The sequence below is a fragment of the Xyrauchen texanus genome, chromosome 35 (assembly GCF_025860055.1).
Source record: "Xyrauchen texanus isolate HMW12.3.18 chromosome 35, RBS_HiC_50CHRs, whole genome shotgun sequence".
Taxonomy (NCBI): Eukaryota; Metazoa; Chordata; class Actinopteri; order Cypriniformes; family Catostomidae; genus Xyrauchen; species Xyrauchen texanus.
Window position 1 is genome coordinate 38626143 of NC_068310.1, and position 23242 is coordinate 38649384.

The 23242-nt window shown below is 39.7% G+C and overlaps 1 protein-coding gene across 1 annotated transcript in view; it reads right to left on the reverse strand.

Moving 5' to 3' along the window:
* LOC127628904 (cingulin-like) overlaps positions 1–16992 on the reverse strand; it is a 45382-nt gene extending 28390 nt beyond the window's left edge. The window contains exons 1-2 of the mRNA XM_052105870.1: positions 16919–16992; positions 6381–6459 (exon numbers count right to left, since the gene is read on the reverse strand). The gene's annotated coding sequence lies outside the window, so the exon portion shown is untranslated. The remainder of the gene's footprint in view (positions 1–6380; positions 6460–16918) is intronic.
* Positions 16993–23242: the final 6250 nt, after the last annotated feature.

Below are 23242 nucleotides of genomic sequence, written 5' to 3' on the forward strand. Positions count from 1 at the left end.
GTATATGCCAGCTGGGGTGTTGTAAGTGGTTGCTAGGACATTGCTATCTGGTTACTTAGGTGTTCTGAGAGGTTGCTAATGCATTGTTAGGTGGTTGCTAGGGTGTTGTGGGTGGTTCCTTGTGTGTTACTATACAGCTAAAAGGATGTTGTGAGTGGTTGCTTGGGCATTGCTATATGGTTGCTTATGTGCACTAAATGGTTGCTAAAGTGTTGCATGGTAGTTAATAGGGTGTTGTGGGTGATTTCTAGGGCTATACTTAATGGCAGCTAGGGCGTTGTGGGTGGATGCTAAAGCATTGCTAGGTGGTTAATAGTTTGTTGTGAGTGGTTGCTAGGGTGTTAGTATACAGCCGCTAGGATATTGTGAGTGGATGCTAGGGCATTGCTATATGGTCGATTAGGTGTTCTGAGATGTTGCTAATGCATTACAAGGTGGTTGCTAGGTTGTTGTGGCTGGTTGTTAAAGCATTGCTAGGTGGTTACTAGGGTGTTGTGCATGGTTACTAGAGTGTTGTGGGTGGTTGCTATAGTGTTGTGAGATGGTTACCAGGGTGTTAATAGGGTGTTGTGGGTTGTTGCTAAGGTGTTAGTATATGCCAGCTGTTGCCAGCCATCAGTACAAGTATAGTTACTAGGGTGTTAGTAAACAGCTGCTAGGGTTTGTGAGTGGATGCTAGGACATTGCTAATGTATTACAAGGTGGTTGCTAGGTTGTTGTGGCTGGTTACTAAAGCATTGCTAGGTGGTTACTAGGGTGTTGTGCGTGGTTACTAGAGTGTTGTGGGTGGTTACTAGAGTGTTGTGGGATGGTTACCAGGGTGTTGCTAAGGTGTTAGTATGTGCCAGCTGTTGCCAGCCATCAGTACAAGTATGTTCACCTTGTGCTCTCCTAAAGTCAACAACCATCTCTTTTGTTTTGTCACATTCAGAGACAGGTTGTTAGCTCTACATCAGTCCGTTAGCCGCTGCACCTCCTCTCTGTATGCTGACTTGTCGTTCTTGCTGATGAGACCCACCACGGTCGTGTCATCGGCGAACTTGATGATGTGGTTTGAGCTGTGCATTGCTGCACAGTCGTGAGTCAGCAGAGTGAACAGCAGTGGACTGAGCACACAGCCCTGGGGGGCCCCAGTGCTCAGTGTGGTGGTGGTGGAGATGCTGTTCCCGATCCGGACTGACTGAGGTCTCCCAGTCAGGAAGTCCAGGATCCAGTTGCAGAGGGAGGTGTCCAGGCCCAGCAGGTTCAGCTTTCCAATCAGGTGCTGGGGAATGATTGTGTATGAATGCGGAGCTGAAGTCTATGAACAGCATTCGAACATATGAGTCCTTATTGTCTAGGTGGGTGAGGGCCAGATGGAGGATGGTGGTGATGGCATCGTCCGTTGAACGGTTTGGACGATACGCAAACTGCAGTGGGTCTAGTGAGGGGGGCAGCTTGGTCTTATTGTGCCTCATGACGAGCCTCTCGAAGCACTTCATGATGATGGGTGTCAGTGCGACGGGACGGTAGTCATTGAGGCAGGACAATGAAGACTTCTTTGGCATGGGGATGATGGTGGTGGCCTTGAAGCCAGTCGGAACGACGGCGCTGCTCAGAGAGATGTTGAAGATGTCGGTAAGAACATCTGCCAGCTGGTCTGCACATCCTCTGAGCACTCTGCCAGGAATGTTGTCTGGTCCAGCAGCCTTCCGTGGGTTGACTCTACGTAGAGTTTTCCTCACATCAACTGTGGTATGACAGAGCACCTGGTCGTTGGGAGGAGGGGTGGTCTTCCTCGCCACCACATCGTTCTGCACTTCAAACCGAGCGTAGAAGTCGTTCAGCGCATCTGGAAGGGAGGCATCTTTGTCACAGGCAACTGATGTTGTCCTGTAGTTGGTGATGGCCTGGATACCCTGCCACATGCGCCATGTGTTGCCGCTGTCCCGGAAGTGACTGTGGATTCTCTGGGCTTGTGCACGCTTTGCCTCTCTGATTGCCCGGGACAGTTTGGCCCTTGCGGTTCTTAGGGCAGCCTTGTCGCCTGCTCTGAAGGCGGAGTCTCGGGTCCTCAGCAGCGCACACACCTCCGCAGTCATCCACGGCTTCTGGTTGGAGCGTGTGGTGATGGTCTTGGAGAAAGTGACATCATCAATGGACTTGCTGATGGAGCTGGTCACTGATGCCGTGTGTTGGTAGTTGGTAGAGTCGCCATATGTTGCAGCCTCCCTAAACATGTGCCACTCAGTACACTCAAAACAGTCCTGAAGAGCAGAGACGGCTCCTGCTGGCCAGGTTTTCACCTGCTTCTGGAGCAGTTTTGTGCGTCTGATGAGCGGTCTGTATGCTGGAATTAGCATAACAGAGATGTGGTCTGAGTAGCCGAGGTGGGGGCGGGGCTCCGCCCGGTACGCACCTGGGATGTTTGCGTAAACAAGATCAAGCGCGTTCGCCCCTCTCGTTGCAAAGTCCACATACTGATGGAATTTAGGGAGCACTGTCTTGAGATTCGCATGGTTGAAATCTCCGGCGACAATAAACAGTCCGTCGGGGTGAGCGTTCTGCAGTTCGCTCATAGCCCCATACAGTTCACAGAGCGCTTCCTTAGCATTAGCGCTGGGGGGAACGTAAACTCCAGTTACGGTAACAGTGGTGAATTCCCGTGGTAAATAAAAAGGTCTGCATCTAACAGTCACAAGCTCCACCAGCCATGCGCAGTAGCTAGAGACTAGCATAGAGTCCTTGCACCATTCCGTGTTGATGTAAACACACAAGCCACCACCGCGAGTCTTACCGCAGAGAGCTGTATTTCTGTCGGCACGAAACGAGCCAGTCTAGCTGAATGGCGGTGTCCGTTACTCTGTCGCTGAGCCACGTCTCTGTGAAAACAAAGACGCAACAGTCTCTAAGCTCAAGCTGCGTAGTCTGCTAGAGTCGGATGTAGTCCAGCTTATAGTCCAGGGAGCAAACATTGGAGAGCAGGATAGACGGGAGAGCCGGCTGGCTAGGGTTTGTTTTTAGCCTAGCATGGACCCCCGCCCTCTTACCGCGCTTTCGCTTCCTCGCACACCGCTTACGACGTCCCCTCCCCCGGCCACCGGCATCAGGCGACGCTGAGGACTGGAGGCCTGGTCTCCGCAGCAAGCCGAGTATGCGTAGCGTCTCCTGCAGGTCATCATGCAACTTGGTTGTTGAATGAATCTTATATTTTAACAGTGTCTGGCGATGGTAGACACGAACACCGGTTGCTCCGAAGTCCATGTGTCGTAAAAGTCGGGCTAAGTGACAAAAATAGCACCATTTTGGATCCGGAGTGGCCGCTGCGAGCTACCGCGCCGCCATCTTGGATCAACTCATGTGACATCTGTGTGGGAAAAAACTTTTGGACACTTCCGATTACACAATTGTTACATTTACTGTATTGTTTCCTCAGTTTTATTTTGTTTATGATTTAATGGTTCAAAGTTTATTATCTGAATTTCCCCTATTTCAAGAACATTGCTTAAGACTGGACAAACAAAAATGACTTTTGTTTGGTCTGGATTAAATTGCTTAGTTATAAAGATATCGTGTTAATAAAATTTAGTTTCGGTTTGAATTTTATGTCTTTCAAGGGAATCAAGCAATTCCTTTACAACTGTGCTGATGGTATTGTGTGACTGTCCAAATCAAGTACCAACCTGAGTTGGTGCTGAAACATGGACCAGGCTAATTCTGGTTTCGAAGGCAAGATTATGCACAAATCATTATGTATGAAGAAAAAAAATGCCAAACCCAAAAGGACGTCACAATGAAGAACAGACCTGGCAAGCAAAACGTTCTACACAAATTTCCTGGAAGGAGGAAAGACACACCCTTGGAATAATCCTGGAATATCAGGACTTTTGAACTTGAATTTTATATTTGTTGAAAGAACCCTGCTAAACACACACACACACACACACACACGCACACACACGCACACACACGCACAGCACACGCACACACACGCACACACACGCACACACACGCACACACACGCACACACACGCACACACACGCACACATGCACACACGCACACACACGCACGCACACATACACACACACACACACATACGCGCAAACACGCGCATACACACACACACACACGCATACACATACACGCATACACACACACACACACACACACACTCACACATACACACACACACACACACACACATACACACACACTCACACATATACCCACACACAAATACACACATATACACTCACATACACACACTCACACATACACACACTCACACATACACACACACACACACACACACACACTCACACATATACCCACACACAAATACACACACTCACACATACACACACTCACACATACACACACTCACACATACACACACTCACAGTCACACACACAGTCACACACACGCACGCACACACACGCACGCACACACACGCACGCACACACACGTATACACACACACACAGTCACACACACGCACGCACACACACGCACGCACACACACGCACACACACGCACACACACATGAATGTGGGACTTACTGACAGACGCTATTCCTGTCATACACAAAACAAAGAGAACTAACAAGCATTAACAGAGTAATATGCAAATTAGTCTCATTTTAAGAAGTTAATTCGGCCGTAACAGCTGCAAGAATGAGCGATTATAGAAGAGTGAGATCAGGACAGATCTGTTCTCAAAACTACAGTGGCCAAACACGGTTTATGGCTTTCAAAACAAGAAAGATAATGAACAAATGACAGAATGATAGAAAGAACAGATATATGATGGAATGTCTGCAAGACAGAACAAGTCAAACAAACCAAAGACAGAATAAAAGATCAAACCAGATAAATTGAATAAATGCAAGAAAAAGAACAAAAAGATAGAAAAAGGAATAAATTAGCAAATTAAACTACAGAAAAATGAAAGAGAGCAAATGAAAGATGAAACAAATCCAAAACAAATAGAGCAAACAAAAGATGAAACAAATGAAACAACAAAAAAAGACAAAAAGAACAAAAGTATCAAAAGATGAAACAAATGAAACAACAAACAAAAAGACAAAAAGAACAAAAGAATCAAAAGATGAAACAAATGTAAGAACGAACAAAAGACAGACAAAAGAGAATAAAATAGCAAATTAAAGAACAGACAAACGAATGAGAGCAAATGAAAGATAAAAATGAAAGAAATGGACAAACGAAAACAAAATGAATGCAAGAGAACAAACAAAAGATGAAACAAATGAAAAGAAGAAACAAATGAAAGAAAAATAGATAAATTAGCAAATGAAACAACAGACAAACGATAGAGAGCAAATGAAAAATGAAACAAATGAAGGACAAAAAAACAAAGCAAATAAAAGCTGAATCAAATGAAAATGAAACAAATGTTCAAATGACAAACAAACAGTCAAAAGAAAGAAAGAGGGATGAGATGAACAACTGTGAATAATGATAGAGTTTCCTGTCTGGCTAGTTATCCCTCATCTATCACCCTCAAACGAAGAAGGGTTGTGTTTACACAGAGATCAGCTCTCTCTCTCTCTCTCTCTCTCTCTCTCTCTCTCTCTCTCTCTCTCTCTCTCTCTCTCTCTCTCTCTCTCTCTCTCTCTCTCTCTCTCTCTCTCTCTCTCTCTCTCTCTCTCTCTCTCTCTCTCTCTCTCTCTCTCTCTCTCTCTCTCTCTCTCACATGCACTCAAACAGACACCCACAGACACTCACAGACACACTCACACAAACAAACAAACAAACACACACCCACAGACACACTCACACAGACACACACACACCCACACACAGACACTCACACAAACAAACAAACAGACACCCACACACACTCTCACACTCACACAAACAAACACACACACACACACACACACCCACAGGCACACGCACACACACACACACACACACACACACTCACACACACACACACACACAATAGCAAAGCATGCTGGGATCAGACCCCCTCTTTGTGTTGAAGCTGGTTATTTAGTCTGACTGGTTCCTTAAACAAACGGACACATAAATCATGATGCAACAATGTTCATCTCACATGCACAAATGACACATGCATCGATCTCTCGTGCAAGTGTGTGTTTCAGGAACACAATAATAACAACAATAATAACGCTTTAACATTAAATCATGACATAATACTTAACAGATCATTAATTCATCATTAATTCATCATTAATTCATCATTAATTCATCATGACTTCATCATGACTTCATCATGACTTCATCATGACTTCATCTACATATCAGTGGTCATGAAACCGATGAACATGATGTCATATCTACTGATCTGTTACAATGTTTGTTAATGACTTATCATTAAACGTTTTTATAACGTTGTGTGTGTGTTTGTACTCACTGTTGGTTCACGTGGATTATCCCGGATGTTTCTCTGATCAGACACTTTCTGCAGGATTCCTAAACTCACTTCCAACACACTGTTGACAGACACAAATATAAATATAACATGTACTTTTATGGAGAGATGGGAGAGAGACATGCCTTTACATCTGCATGAGTCAACAACCCCCAACTCCACCGCGTTGATTGAGAGACAGGTGGACAGACAGGTGGACAGACGAGGAGACAGACAGGTGGACAGACGAGGAGACAGACAGGTAGACAGACGAGGAGACAGACAGATGGACAGACAGGTGGACAGACGAGGAGACAGACAGGTGGACAGACAGGTGGACAGACGAGGAGAAAGACAGGTGGACAGACGAGGAGACAGACAGGTAGACAGACGAGGAGACAGACAGATGGACAGACAGGTGGACAGACGAGGAGACAGACAGGTGGACAGACAGGTGGACAGACGAGGAGAAAGACAGGTGGACAGACGAGGAGACAGACAGGTGGACAGACAGGTGGACAGACGAGGAGACAGACAGGTGGACAGACGAGGAGACAGACAGGTGGACAGACAGGTGGACAGACGAGGAGACAGACAGGTGGACAGACAGGTGGACAGACGAGGAGACAGACAGGTGGACAGACGAGGAGACAGACAGGTGGACAGACAGGTGGACAGACGAGGAGACAGACAGGTGGACAGACAGGTGGACAGACAGGTGGACAGACGAGGAGACAGACAGGTGGACAGACACAGTTTCTGCATGTGTTGATGAATTAGTTTTTGATATTTAACCTCAAATCTCACATAATAAACTCCAGTCATCTAATATCTGAACGCCTGTTGAGAAACTGAACTGAGCAAATATTGTCCTGCTTAATCCATCACACAGCGAACTCAAAACCTGTTTGTGTCTCAGCCGTTAGACTCATGGGAACGTATCGCACAAACCCTTTCAAAGGTTTCACAACACTGAAAAACACAATCCACAATCTCTGCTTGTGTCGTCTCTAGAACACTTAAAGTAACACTGGCAGTATTTCTTCAGTTTCACACATTAGACGAGAGTTTGAAACAGATATTGAGTAACTTACGCCAGCCGCGGCAGATGAGCGGACACTCACACTCACACTGAACCGAACACGGCTTTATTGTGTTTTGGTTAGTAACAGTGTTTGGGTATGTTGCAGTGTGTGACCCCCATCCCCTTGCCAAACACACATCAGTGTGTGTGTGTGAGATTCTCTGGTTGACTGCTCACTGCACATGCAATAACTTTTAAAAGACATCAGTAAAATTAATGGGGCTTTCCACACACACACACACACACTCACAATCACACTTCTGCTGATACAGATAGTTTATGTAATTGTGTTTGAAATCACTATAATTAATGACACACTTCGACAGGAATTTAAATAATAACTTCAGTGTCTTGTCTCTACACGTCTTCCGTCTTTCAGAGACGCTGTTTCAGTTTTAAACAAAACACTGAAACGAAAAAGCACATTGTTAACTCACACTAACTGAACCATCTTTAACTTTAACATCTCATCATATTCCTCACGGTGTCGAGCTCTAATGAGTAATCTTACAGTTTTAACTTCACAAACGGAAACTGTCCTGTCACACACTAATCCGGACACCTGCAAATAATCGCCTGATCATCGGCATCTTCTTCCGCACACATCGGACGATACTGATGCTGCATCTTTAGTCATAACACATCTTTGTTTTGAAATAAATGACACTTGCTTTGACTCATTTCTTAATGAGTTTGTGTCCAAACACGAGGTGTGTGTTGTGTCATGTGTCCGACACAAGAACACATCTGTACAAAGTTCTGTGACAGCGTCTTGAGGTATGCAGGTGAAAGGCATTCTGGGATCAGGGTGTGTGAGGGTGGGGGGGGGTGAACTCAGTCAGTGGCTGTCAGCCAGAATACACACCTTCACTAGCAGGGTGTGTGTGTGTGTGTGTGTGTGTGTGTGTGTGTGTGTGTGTGTGTGTGTGCGCGCTTGGGTGGGGTTGTTTAAGTGTTGCTCTTAGTTTTAAGAGGTGAAGTGCTTTCGGATACAAAACATGCCATTTCAATTCCACTTTCTCTATTCTGTTACATACACCGCATTGTGCTACACACTTCCTTGTAAAGGTGGAGCAATTTACAGTTATCTTACGGTTATGGATTACGGTCAGGCATGGGTTAAGATAAAAAGAAAGCTGGTTTATTATTACCAACAAAACACTGATAAATTCATTAAAACACTGAATAACCAGCGTAGAGTCGGCTTTATAGATCCACAGGCCTTTCAACATGCCAAAACCTGCTCTTGGTTCCCGTAAAAGTAAGAACAATGGTAAATGGTCTGGACTTATTTAGCACCTTTTTAAGCCTTAACGGTATTCAAAGCACTTCACACGGCATCTCATTCACCCATTCACACACACATTCATACACCAATGGCGGCAGAGCTGCTATAAAAGGTGCTAGTCTGCCATTGGGAGCAACTTGGGGTTCAGTGTCTTGCCCAAGGACACTTCACCATGTGGAGTCGTGTCGGCCGGGATTCGAACCACCAACCCTGCGATTAGTGTCCAACCCGCTCCACCAACTGAGCCACAGCCGCCCACAATGTTAAAATAACGTCATAACTGATCCATCAGTCGGGTGGTGTTACAATCATCAAAGTTACCCTTTGATGTTTAGAACTTCTAGATATTCAAGTTTCCATTAGAAGTCGACCGATCGTGGATTTTGGACTAAGATGGGGGAAAAGCCTAAAACCGATTAATCGGCTGAATTTTGGGGTATTTCCATACAATGAAGTGCAAAGGTTTGAGGCTCAAACCTTTGAGGCTCCAAAATAAATCCCAGAAGCAGTTCCAAAATCCTACTAATAACCAGAAAAATGATTGATGAGCAATGTGGAGCGGAGGGGGGGCGGCGCCGGGTCGGAATATCGCGCGCCCAGTCCCCAATCGGCCTGATGAGGCGCGCGAGGGATAAAGGCGGCCGGTGACGATGGTTCGAGAGAGAGAGAGAATTACGGGCATGTCCGTCATGTGTGTGTTTATGTCCTTGTTTTAAGTTTCTCATTAAAATATTATTTATGTTGACAAGCCGGTTCTCGCCTCCTCCTTGCCCATCCTTTAACTGTGTTACATTGGTGCCGAAAGCCCGGGAAGGAGGAGGGATGCCCCTTGCAGAGTCCTCGACACTGCCGTCCACCCAGTGGAGCGCCGCTGCCATCTGCCGGGTGACGGAGTAGCCCGACCGCCCGGATGCGGGGAACGGCCGCCGTCCGCGGGGCAAGTGGGGACTGGATACCCCGACCGCCTGGAGCGAGGGAGCCGCTGCCGGGGGCGGAGGAGTGCCCTGCCATCCCCAGAGACGCGGAGGGGTCGAGGGAGACCGCCGTCCGCGAGGGGAGGAGGGAAGAAACTCTCCGACTGCCCGGAGCAGAAGGGCCGCTGCCAGGGGCGGAGGAGTGTCCCCATTTGCTGCCAGAAAAGCGGAGGGGCGTTCGGCCGATAACCGCTTTAAAAAGTAAAGTGGTGGTGGCGTAGTGGACTCAAGCACATAACTGGTAATCAGAAGGTTGCTGGTTTGATCCCCACAGCCACCACCATTGTGTCCTTGAGCAAGGCACTTAACTCCAGGTTGCTCTGGGGGTAATAAGGGCACGTAAGTCGCTTTGGATAAAAGCATCTGCCAAATGCATAAATGTAAATGTACAAAAGCGACTATCGCCCCTGATTAATCTGTAAACCCAATATATCGGTCTGCCTCTAGTTTCCATTAAGTTAGCTTCTTTCGGGATAAACGATCCAAGTCTTGATTTCCAATTACTGGCGAGTATAGACCAAAAACTAGTAAATCTAAGAAAATCTTCCGTTGCCAAAATCTCTGTTGCCATGCAACCATGACTCATTCCATTGGAATTCCGGTAAATGTCCCTCCTCCTGGACAAATTCCAAACAACAGCTGGTTGCTGTTGCTAGGAGATGGCAGACGCTGTAGCATGGTGAAGACGATCTTGTCAATAAGGAGTTTGAGTAAGAATGCGAGATTAGGCACAAGAGAAGTCAGCTCACGCCATCTTGGTCAGGCTGTTTTTGGGAAAAGGCCATTGGTTTGTTGTTTGTCCAAGGTGGTATCCCAGCTGTAACTAGCCTAAACCAAGATGGTCTACCTGGTCTGACCTAGGTCCACAGACTGGTAGTCCAGCTAATCAACCATATAGTGTAAACCACCCTGGAACATTGTAGCTGGTTTGTTGCTGTTCCAAGGTGGTCCACCATCTCTAACTAGCATGACCAAAATCTGAGCTAGTCCAGCTAATTAACAACAATCAGCTTGAAACAGCTAATGACCACGTACAACCAGTTATCATCTGAAACTAGCATTCACCGAATTGTATTCAGATCCTGTAGTTTGAGGATTGTTGGTACATTGACTGTTCGTACCTACTTATTTTCCTCCTATAAAACAGATGAAGTTAGCAGCTAATCCAGAAAACACTGGAACCCGTGTGAGAATTTGGCTTTATATCAAACAGTTGGATAAAAGCAAAGCTCAGGTGTTACACTGGAACTATCAGCACAGCTGGGATTGATGCATTCAGGCCTTTTGTTAACATTCACAAGCGCTTCAGAACTAGCGCTCTGCTAACATGTGCTGCATCTCTGACCACTTATCTTCCATTACGCCCTTGGAAGTTACACGTGTAATTGGCTGAACAATAAGTCAATGATTAGTGAAAGATCACATTTCAGATGCATGTTCAGGCATTTGGAGAGCTAGCTTTAGCGTTAGCTCTCAGCAACTGCTCTACATAGATTACGCTGATATCTTCATTTCAGTTTGTCGAAGTAAGAGTTTGTCACAACGGCTAATAAAAAGAGCGGATTTAGGCTGGAGAGGTTTTGTTTGCGATCGGCACATCTACAGTAAATCCATGTTTCTAAAGGTGACAAATAGTTTGATGACATTTAGGTTTAACACACACAAAGAGAGACTTAAACTTACAAGAACACCAAGACACAAGAATGTAATCAAACGTCGAGACACCAGACAGACTTGTTTAATGTTAACCAGAAATGAACCTACTAGATATAATTATACAATGGCTCTAAACGTATTTGGACACTTCAGTCACACTTAAAAATGTCTGAACACATCAAAGCAAGAGTGACATATGACAAGCACACTTTAAAAGCAAGTTTTAGAGGTTTGGAATGACAAAACAATGTTACTGTTACTGTTCAAATTGAAGACATGCAACATTGTGGCACTTTGTTGTTGTCAAACGTTAGCGGAACATGTTGCTATTGAATGTGGTGAACGCCACCTGTGTTACCCCGCCAGGACACCCGTGTGAACTTCACGCATCACCATCAGTTGATTAAAGGTTCGTTTTGGAGACTTAAGTGTAGCGCAGCAATGATATTAAAAACTGAGTTAAAATGACATCAAATAAATGTTGGTGATTTCCAGAGGAAAGATTTGTTGACGTGGTTAAAACTGTAACCAAAAACATGATATTACTATTCTACATGTCCAAAAACATGCCCATATTACTATGGTAAATGTCCCAAAACAATGTTTTACCATTGTACATGTCCAAAAACATGATATTACCATTCTACATGTCCAAAAACATGATATTACCATTCTACATGTTTAAAAATATGTCCATATTACTATGATAAATATCCTAAAACAATGTTTTACCATTCTACATGTCCAAAACTATGGTATTACCATGGGGAAATGTCCAAAAAAAACATGGTTTTACCATTTCTCATGTCCAAAATCATGATATTACCATTTTACATGTCCAAAAACATGTCCATATTACTATGGTAAATATCCTAAAACAATGTTTTACCATTGTACATGTCTACAAATATGGTATTGCCATGGTAAATGTCCAAAAAAACATGGTTTTACCATTGTACATGTCCATATTATATTGTAGTTTTAGTGCATCTGTCACCCCTGAACCCACTATCAGTTACATAAAGGTTGTTTGCTTGGATGTGGATGAACAGAGTGGCACTGATCCTAATCTACAGGGTTCACACGGTCTACAAAGGTCATTTTCAGACCTGGAATACAGCAATTAAAATTCAAACGTCTTAAGAAAGTCGTGTAAATTCAGTCCAAATGAACCCAAAACCATCAGATTGGCAGTCAGGGAAAGATATATTCATCCACTGCTCAATGAAAGTTACTTCAGTAAAAACAAAACCCCACACGCAACATCAAATCAGCCGTGATGTGGAGCTTAATGGTGCTGGAGACAGAAGCCAAACAAGAAGAAATAATTGGTGACCAAATATTGTCCGGTTGCCAAGTTGTGTGTTTGAGAGCCGTGCAGATACCCGGCAACCGACCTCACATGCAAATCAAACCAGACTGAAATTCAAGACCCCAAAAATATCGAAGAACTGAGAGATGATGGAATTGAAAACCAGCACATGTGCCGTCCACTTAGTGAAATATAACATTGACTATTGCACAGTGAGTTAATGAGTTAATGGGAAGTTAGGTGTGGCTGTTAAAGCGGTACAGACAACATATTAAGCCATTACATGCTAAACAGCCAACGGCAACACTTAGAAATGAGACGCATTCAACAAATAGTATTTAGAATGTTACATTGTGTCTGACAATTGACTTATCCAATTCACATTGTGACATCAGTGGAGTTCAAATCTTACTTCAAAGAACTCCATGACCAAGTGGTACATGAGCACTTCCTAAAACTTTATGAGTAAGACATTAATTATATATATATATATATTGAGCAGCATGCTCACTCCGCACTGAAGCTATACATGATGCAGAATAAGAAAACATCATGTTACAGGTCTCCACCCGTCCCTCAGTAGCTGAAGACACTGTCCTGCCCGCAGGAGAAAGTAAAAGCGGCTGTACACACAGTACCTCAGGTGGGACAGAGGGCTGGGCTCCTGCGAACACCCCGGGGCAGTGTGTGTTCTCACTGCATCACGTGGAATGAAAGGCGTGTGTTAGACCGCATCGAGCTAAATAACACTAAATAAACACCCTGTACATGCTGCACTGTCAATAACCTGCATTACAATTATCAAACACATACTGTGTGTGCATATATATATATATACATACATAAACAAACACACACACACACACACACACACACACACACACACACACAACACCATAACAAAAATGACTGGTGACACCATGGTACAGTCGGATGGTAATATCATTGTACTGAATAATTACCATATGAATATACCATAATACTGACATGGTACTCCAAGGTTAGTACGTCAAACATTATAATGCAGATCCATGGAACAATCATGGTATTATTACGAGTAAATGTCCCAAAAACATGGAATTGCCATTTTACATGTCTAAAAATATGGTATTGCCCAAAAAATATCAATAAACATGGTTTTACCATTTCTCATGTCCAAAACTATGATATTGCCATGGTACATGTCCAAAAACACGATATTACCATTCCACATGTCCAAAAACATGTCCATATTGCCATGGGAAATATCCTAAAACAATGTTTTACCATTCTACATGTCCAAAACTATGGTATTGCCATGGGGAAATGTCCAAATAAAACATGTACATGTAAAACCAAAGGAAAAGACTACTAAAAACGTCGACTACACACAGGTTACACTGTACTGTACTCGAAATATGTTGTGTCGTCAAATTATGAACCACAGGAGAATGTCAAACTCCTGAGATATTTTCTGAGGTTTCATCGTGAGTGTTTGTTTGTGTAAGATAAGTGCCGGCGACACCTTCATTCTGAACATTCCTACACGCTGTGTTCTCAGGACTGTTACACACATTCCACACATCCACTCTTCAGAATCCACTTTCCCTATTGCACATTTAGTCAAGTAATGACAGTAATCTGAATATTCACGTGAACAACGTCCCCTGACGTCGCATTAGTCAGCGCAGTTACATACTGTAATGCGGTCACACGACGGCAAGACATGGAATGTGCGCAATGTTAAATTGTAACACTTTCAGCTCTGCAAAGCTACATGAATATCCCTGTGTTGTTGAATGGTAACCGTGGCAACATCATGGAATGTTTCAAGAAACAGACGATTGACATGAAGAGTACTTGTCACAATGAACCGTACATGGGGGTGGTAAACACACACACACACACACACACACACACAGTCTCACACACACACACACACAGTCACACGGTCACTCACACTCTCACAGTTACTCACACACACACAGTCATAAACACACACACACACACACACACACACACAGTCACTCACACACACACACACAGTCACTCACACACACACACACACACACACACACACACACACACACAGTCATAAACACACACACACACACACACAGTCACACACACACAGTCACACAGTCACTCACACACACACACACAGTCACACAGTCACTCACACACAGTCACACAGTCACTCACACACACACACACACAGTCACACACAGTCACTCACACACAGTCACACAGTCACTCACACACACACACACAGTTACACAGTCACTCACACACAGTCACACACACACACTGTCACTCACACACACACAGTCACTCACACACAGTCACACATTCACTCACACACACACACACACAGTCACACACACAGTCACACAGTCACTGACACACACACACACTGTCACTCACACACACACAGTCACTCACACACAGTCACACACAGTCACACAGTCACTGACACACACACACACTGTCACTCACACACACACAGTCACTCACACACAGTCACACACACAGTCACACAGTCACTGACACACACACACACTGTCACTCACACACACACAGTCACTCACACACAGTCACACACAGTCACACAGTCACTCACACACACAGTCACACAGTCACACACACACAGTCACTCACACACAGTCACTCACTCACACACAGTCACACACACACACACACACAGTCACTCACACTCAAACACACAAACACACACACACAGTCACACAGTCACTGTCACTCACACACAGTCACAAACACACACACACACACAGTCACTCACACACAGTCACAAACACACACACACAGTCACTCACACACACACACAGTCACACACACACAGTCACACACACACACAGTCACTCACACACAGTCACAAACACACACACACAGTCACACACACACAGTCACAAACACACACACACACACACACACACACAGTCACACACACACACACACACACACACACACACACACACACACACACACACACACACATTTTGTTTTGGCAGCATGTGAACACTCCAAACAGACTGTTACTAGTTGTGCTGGTCTGATGATCTCCTCAAGTGAAAAGAAGGAATCTGTCCCAGTAAATACCAAAGTAATCTCAACTTTCACCAGTCGGGCGGATCTCACACTGAGGAATACTATAAAAGCGACTGTTGTTACCTTGAGAGTGTATCTGTGATGATTACACATGTCACTTGAACAGGACAGATGTTTACTCTTTACACAGAGAATTCACCAAGAGTTTGCAAATAAATGACTGTAGAGAGAAACCCAACGCATCCATCAGAGATCTGTTTAATGGACAGAACACACCGCGGCACAGCGATGGTGTCTGGTGGTAATATACCGAGCTAATATGATATATACTATAAAACTGAAGGATTGTGGTTTTTAGATCAAATATGGGCCATTGGGAAACTGTGAGGTACTTAAAATTATACCATGTTATTATCATTGATAAATGGTGTTGCTATAGTATGCGTCCAAAATACCATGTTACTGTACTTGCCCAAAACATGCCATGGCACATGTCCAAACAACATGGTAGTCCCAGTATATATGTACAGTATATATATAAAACAATTATTAATAGCTCAGTTCATTTCCAAAAACAACAGCATTGGCCTCGATCTTGTCCAAAAAACATGTTATCTTCACAATAACCAACATGTCTAACAACCATGAGACGAACATTGATTTAGTATGTTTTGGGAGTTTGGTATCTCTGAGCTTATTTTAAACTTACACGAGTATTTTCTTTTTATTCTTCTTATTGATATCAGTCATATGTTGCAAGTTTTATCTTCAAAGTTCATATTTCAGTCCAAAAACATCAGAAATGATGAAGCTTTTGCCCCACAGACAGACACACACACACACACACACACACACACACACACTCACACTCACACTCACACTCACACTCACACTCACACACACACACACACTCACACACACACACACACACACACTCACACTCACACACACTCACACACACTCACACTCACACTCACACACACACACACACACACACACACACACACACACACACACACTCACACTCACACTCACACACACACACACACACACACACACACACACACACACACACACACACAGAGACTCACACAATTACACTATTACACACACTATTACTTACACACACACACGCGCGCACACACACAATCTCTCTCAGTCACTCAGATTAACGGAATTTACCGTTCAGTCCGGAACACGATCTGTTTCCTCGCGTGTGTCTCAGGTGAATCAGTTCCCGGTGCGAGCTCACGGTGACTTTGGCACCTGGGCGGATCCCTTGTTTAGATGTGGGTGCGGTCACCTGACACACCTGCGCGAGTTTGAGCCACGCCCCCTTAAACACTATCCTGCACCCAACAGCAGGACAACATCGGTAAATGTGAGGCACAGCAGCGGAAGTGTTTCCTCACCATATTTGGTCATCTTCTGGGGTTCACGTGATCCCAAACAGTTTCAGGAATTGAATTGATTTTTAGAGCTCAAGAGTGAAACTCTCAGAATGTGATAAATGTTCTCAAATGTCCCTGTGTCTGAACAAGACATTCAGTCAATGTATTATTATTATTATTATTATTATTATTATTAGCTACAGTATATCTGTAGTAGTTTGGCATGTTTTAAAAATATTTGATTTCAGCAAACTTCTGTTGGACTGTTGGAAACTTCTTTTTTATAAAACAAAAATAGAAAGTCTGTTTTTATTTGGCACTGGATTTTATTTTTAACCAGCCAAATATCTGAGCAAGTTACTTACAAGCTTCCTCTGTAAATGCCCATTTTTACCTCGATTTTAGTTTTTTTTTTTTTTTTTAAGAAAATAAAAATATATATACTTTGTTTCTGTTACTGTGAGACTCAGAGTATGTACTCAACGAGCGATACATGAACATCAAAAGGAAACTTTCAGTCAGTGATGCATGGAAACATTCATTCATTCATTAGTTATTTATTTATTAATTAATTGTTTATTATTTGTTTATGAGTTTGTAATATAAAATTAACATAAATTAAATTAAACAGAGAATAGTTTACAGCATATTTCAGACATTCATTCATTCAATAGTTATTTATTTATTAATTGTTTATTATTTACTTATTTGTGAATTTGTAATGTAAAATATTATAAATTAATTGGGGATTTTTTTTCAAACAGTGAATAGTTTACAGCATATTTCATTTATTCATTATTTATTAACTAATTAGTTATGAATTGTTGATTATAATTTATATATTGTTCATTTATTTATGATAATGTTGGCTAATGACGATTAAAGGAATATTCCGGGTTCAATTCAAGTTAAGCTCAATTGACAGCATTTGTGTATAATGTTGATGTTTCACATGTCCAACTGTAGTACTGTGGTATACTTTAAAGCACCTTGAATAACATGTAAATATGATGACGTAACACATAAACATTCAGGTTCTGATTGCGTTGAATAGAGTTAGTGGTCACCATTATATGTCAGTCATGTTCAATGAGTGTGTGATTAATGCAGGAAGCCATTAATTCAGGAATGTTCTGCAATCTAATCTAATAAGCTCAAGAGTGGATGTGTGTGTGTGTGTGTGTGTGTGTGTGTCTGAGAGACAATGTGTGCCAATGAGTCAGAGAGACAGACAGCAGGTGTGAGAGACAGACAGACACACAGACGTCCCTGATTGGCTGATGATGTCATGACAGCATTTCCAGGTTTTGGGAGCGACACTAAAACTCCCTTAATCCCACATCTGACACGTCACGGCGAAAACATGCGACTTGTGATGACTGGATGCATCCCAGAACTGAAGCGTTTGATTGTTTGACATTATAACTATGTGGCTTTATTTGTACTAACAATCCAAAATGCCCATTACAGCGAAATGTAACATCACTATGGGTAATAGGGCACATTTGGGTAAATCTTTAAGAGGGACTAATGTTTAACCCTTGAATGCACTTCTGCATCAATTTGACCTATTTAAAGCACCAGATTACTTTAATGTAACTTGACCTTTCATGGTCTGAAACTTCATGACATCATCCACGGAGGTGATCTGGAACAGTGCTGAATGCAGTTGGTTATAAAAATGGCTCAATCTTGCAAAAAATACGCCAAATATGGTTTGCTTTTGAAGTGTAGTTGTTATTTTTCTTTATAATAATGAGCACTAGTCTATTTAATACAAAACTGCACTAGACAAGTGAAGCTTTATAACAAAACTCCAGGCACTGGTACATTGAGATTCTGATAACGGTCGATTTTCTTTTCTTCACAGGTTACAATAAAGGCCACAGTTCAAACATATGAACATTACAATATGTCTATAATGTAGCACTGCACAGGGTCAATGCCAAAGAATTACAAAGGAAACGGAAATCAAAGGGACTTTGTGCCACAGTGAAACCTGTTTTTCAACCAGACTGTGATTTGTACAATCTCTCTTTGTGCTTGAACATGCTGGATTAGCATTGCTAACTAATCCCGGATTAGCTTTGTCATATTTTCTGAATATATCTCGATACATGTGAATGTCAGGAACTTTCTAGTAGACCATGAAATGAAAAGTAAAACTTCTGTGGAAGACTGGATATATAAAGAATTAATTACATTTCACACCGCAAAAGTAGATTTTATTCAGGAGCATTTTTGTAGTTTTTCAGTAGAAATATCTCTGGTAAATCGATCTCTATAAAACAATACATTTACCTAGGCACAATTGTGAAAGAAAATACCATAGTTACTATAGATTTACTATAAATACCATAGTTACTATAGATTTACTATAAATACCATAGTCACTATAGATTTACTATAAATACCACAGTTACTACAGATTTACTATAAATACCATAGTCACTATAGATTTACTATAAATACCATAGTTACTATAGATTTACTATAAATACCATAGTCACTATAGATTTACTATAAATACCATAGTTACTATAGATTTACTATAAATACCATAGTCACTATAGATTTACTATAAATACCATAGTTACTATAGTTTTGCTATAAATACCACAGTCACTATAGATTTAATATAAATACCATAGTTACTATAGATTTACTATAAATACCATAGTTACTATAGATTTACTATAAATACCATAGTCACTATAGATTTACTATAAATACCATAGTTACTATAGTTTTGCTATAAATACCACAGTTACTATAGATTTACTATAAATACCACAGTTACTATAGATTTACTATAAATACCATAGTTACTATAGATTTAATATAAATACCATAGTTACTATAGATTTACTATAAATACCATAGTTACTATAGATTTACTATAAATACCATAGTTACTATAGATTTAATATAAATACCATAGTTACTATAGATTTACTATAAATACCATAGTCACTATAGATTTACTATAAATACCATAGTTACTATAGATTTACTATAAATACCATAGTCACTATAGATTTACTATAAATACCAGTCACTACAGATTTACTATAAATACCACAGTTACTACAGATTTAATATAAATACCATAGTCACTATAGATTTACTATAAATACCACAGTCACTATAGATTTAATATAAATACCATAGTCACTATAGATTTACTAAAAATACCATAGTTACTATAGATTTAATATAAATACCATAGTCACTATAGATTTACTATAAATACCATAGTTACTATAGATTTAATATAAATACCATAGTCACTATAGATTTACTATAAATACCATAGTTACTATAGTTTTGCTATAAATACCACAGTCACTATAGATTTAATATAAATACCATAGTTACTATAGATTTACTATAAATACCATAGTTACTATAGATTTACTATAAATACCATAGTCACTATAGATTTACTATAAATACCATAGTTACTATAGTTTTGCTATAAATACCACAGTTACTATAGATTTACTATAAATACCACAGTTACTATAGATTTACTATAAATACCATAGTTACTATAGATTTAATATAAATACCATAGTTACTATAGATTTACTATAAATACCATAGTTACTATAGATTTACTATAAATACCATAGTTACTATAGATTTAATATAAATACCATAGTTACTATAGATTTACTATAAATACCATAGTCACTATAGATTTACTATAAATACCATAGTTACTATAGATTTACTATAAATACCATAGTCACTATAGATTTACTATAAATACCAGTCACTACAGATTTACTATAAATACCACAGTTACTACAGATTTAATATAAATACCATAGTCACTATAGATTTACTATAAATACCACAGTCACTATAGATTTAATATAAATACCATAGTCACTATAGATTTACTAAAAATACCATAGTTACTATAGATTTAATATAAATACCATAGTCACTATAGATTTACTATAAATACCATAGTTACTATAGATTTAATATAAATACCATAGTCACTATAGATTTACTATAAATACCATAGTTACTATAGATTTAATATAAATACCATAGTTACTATAGATTTACTATAAATACCATAGTCACTATAGATTTAATATAAATACCATAGTCACTATAGATTTACTATAAATACCACAGTTACTATAGATTTAATATAAATACCATAGTCACTATAGATTTACTATAAATACCATAGTTACTATAGATTTAATATAAATACCATAGTCACTATAGATTTACTATAAATACCATAGTTACTATAGATTTACTATAAATACCATAGTTACTATAGATTTACTATAAATACCATAGTCACTATAGATTTACTATAAATACCACAGTTACTATAGATTTAATATAAATACCATAGTCACTATAGATTTACTATAAATACCACAGTTACTATAGTTTTACTATAAATACCACAGTTACTATAGATTTAATATAAATACCATAGTACCTATAGTTTTACTATAAATACCATAGTTACCATAGTTTTGCTATAAATACCACAGTTACTATAGATTTAATATAAATACCATAGTACCTATAGTTTTACTATAAATACCACAGTTACTATAGATTTACTATAAATACCATAGTTACTATAGATTTGCTATAAATACCATAGTCACTATAGATTTACTATAAATACCATAGTTACTATAGTTTTGCTATAAATACCACAGTTACTATAGATTTAATATAAATACCATAGTTACTATAGTTTTGCTATAAATACCATAGTTACTATAGATTTACTATAAATACCATAGTTACTATAGATTTAATATAAATACCACAGTCACTATAGATTTACTATAAATACCATAGTTACTATAGATTTACTATAAATACCATAGTCACTATAGATTTACTATAGATACCATAGTTACTATAGTTTTGCTATAAATACCACAGTTACTATAGATTTATTATAAATACCATAGTTACTATAGATTTAATATAAATACCACAGTTACTATAGTTTTGCTATAAATACCATAGTTACTATAGATTTACTATAAATACCATAGTTACTATAGATTTACTATAAATACCATAGTTACTATAGTTTTGCTATAAATACCATAGTTACTATAGATTTAACATAAATACCATAGTTACTATAGATTTAATATAAATACCAGAGTTACTATAGTTTTGCTATAAATACCATAGTTACTATAGATTTACTATAAATACCATAGTCACTATAGATTTACTATAAATACCACAGTTACTATAGATTTACTATAAATACCATAGTTACTATAGATTTACTATAAATACCATAGTTACTATAGTTTTGCTATAAATACCATAGTTACTATAGATTTAATATAAATACCACTGTTACTATAGTTTTGCTATAAATACCATAGTTACTATAGATTTACTATAAATACCATAGTTGCTATAGATTTAATATAAATACCATAGTTACTATAGATTTACTATAAATACCACAGTTACTATAGTTTTGCTATAAATACCACAGTTACTATAGATTTAATATAAATACCACAGTTACTATAGTTTTGCTATAAATACCATAGTCACTATAGATTTACTATAAATACCATAGTCACTATAGATTTACTATAAATACCATAGTTACTATAGATTTACTATAAATACCATAGTCACTATAGATTTACTATAAATACCACAGTTACTATAGATTTACTATAAATACCATAGTTACTATAGATTTACTATAAATACCATAGTCACTATAGATTTACTATAAATACCATAGTTACTATAGATTTACTATAAATACCATAGTCACTATAGATTTACTATAAATACCATAGTTACTATAGATTTAATATAAATACCACAGTTACTATAGATTTACTATAAATACCATAGTTACTATAGATTTACTATAAATACCATAGTCACTATAGATTTACTATAAATACCATAGTCACTATAGATTTACTATAAATACCATAGTTACTATAGATTTACTATAAATACCATAGTTACTATAGATTTACTATAAATACCATAGTCACTATAGATTTACTATAAATACCATAGTTACTATAGATTTAATATAAATACCATAGTTACTATAGATTTACTA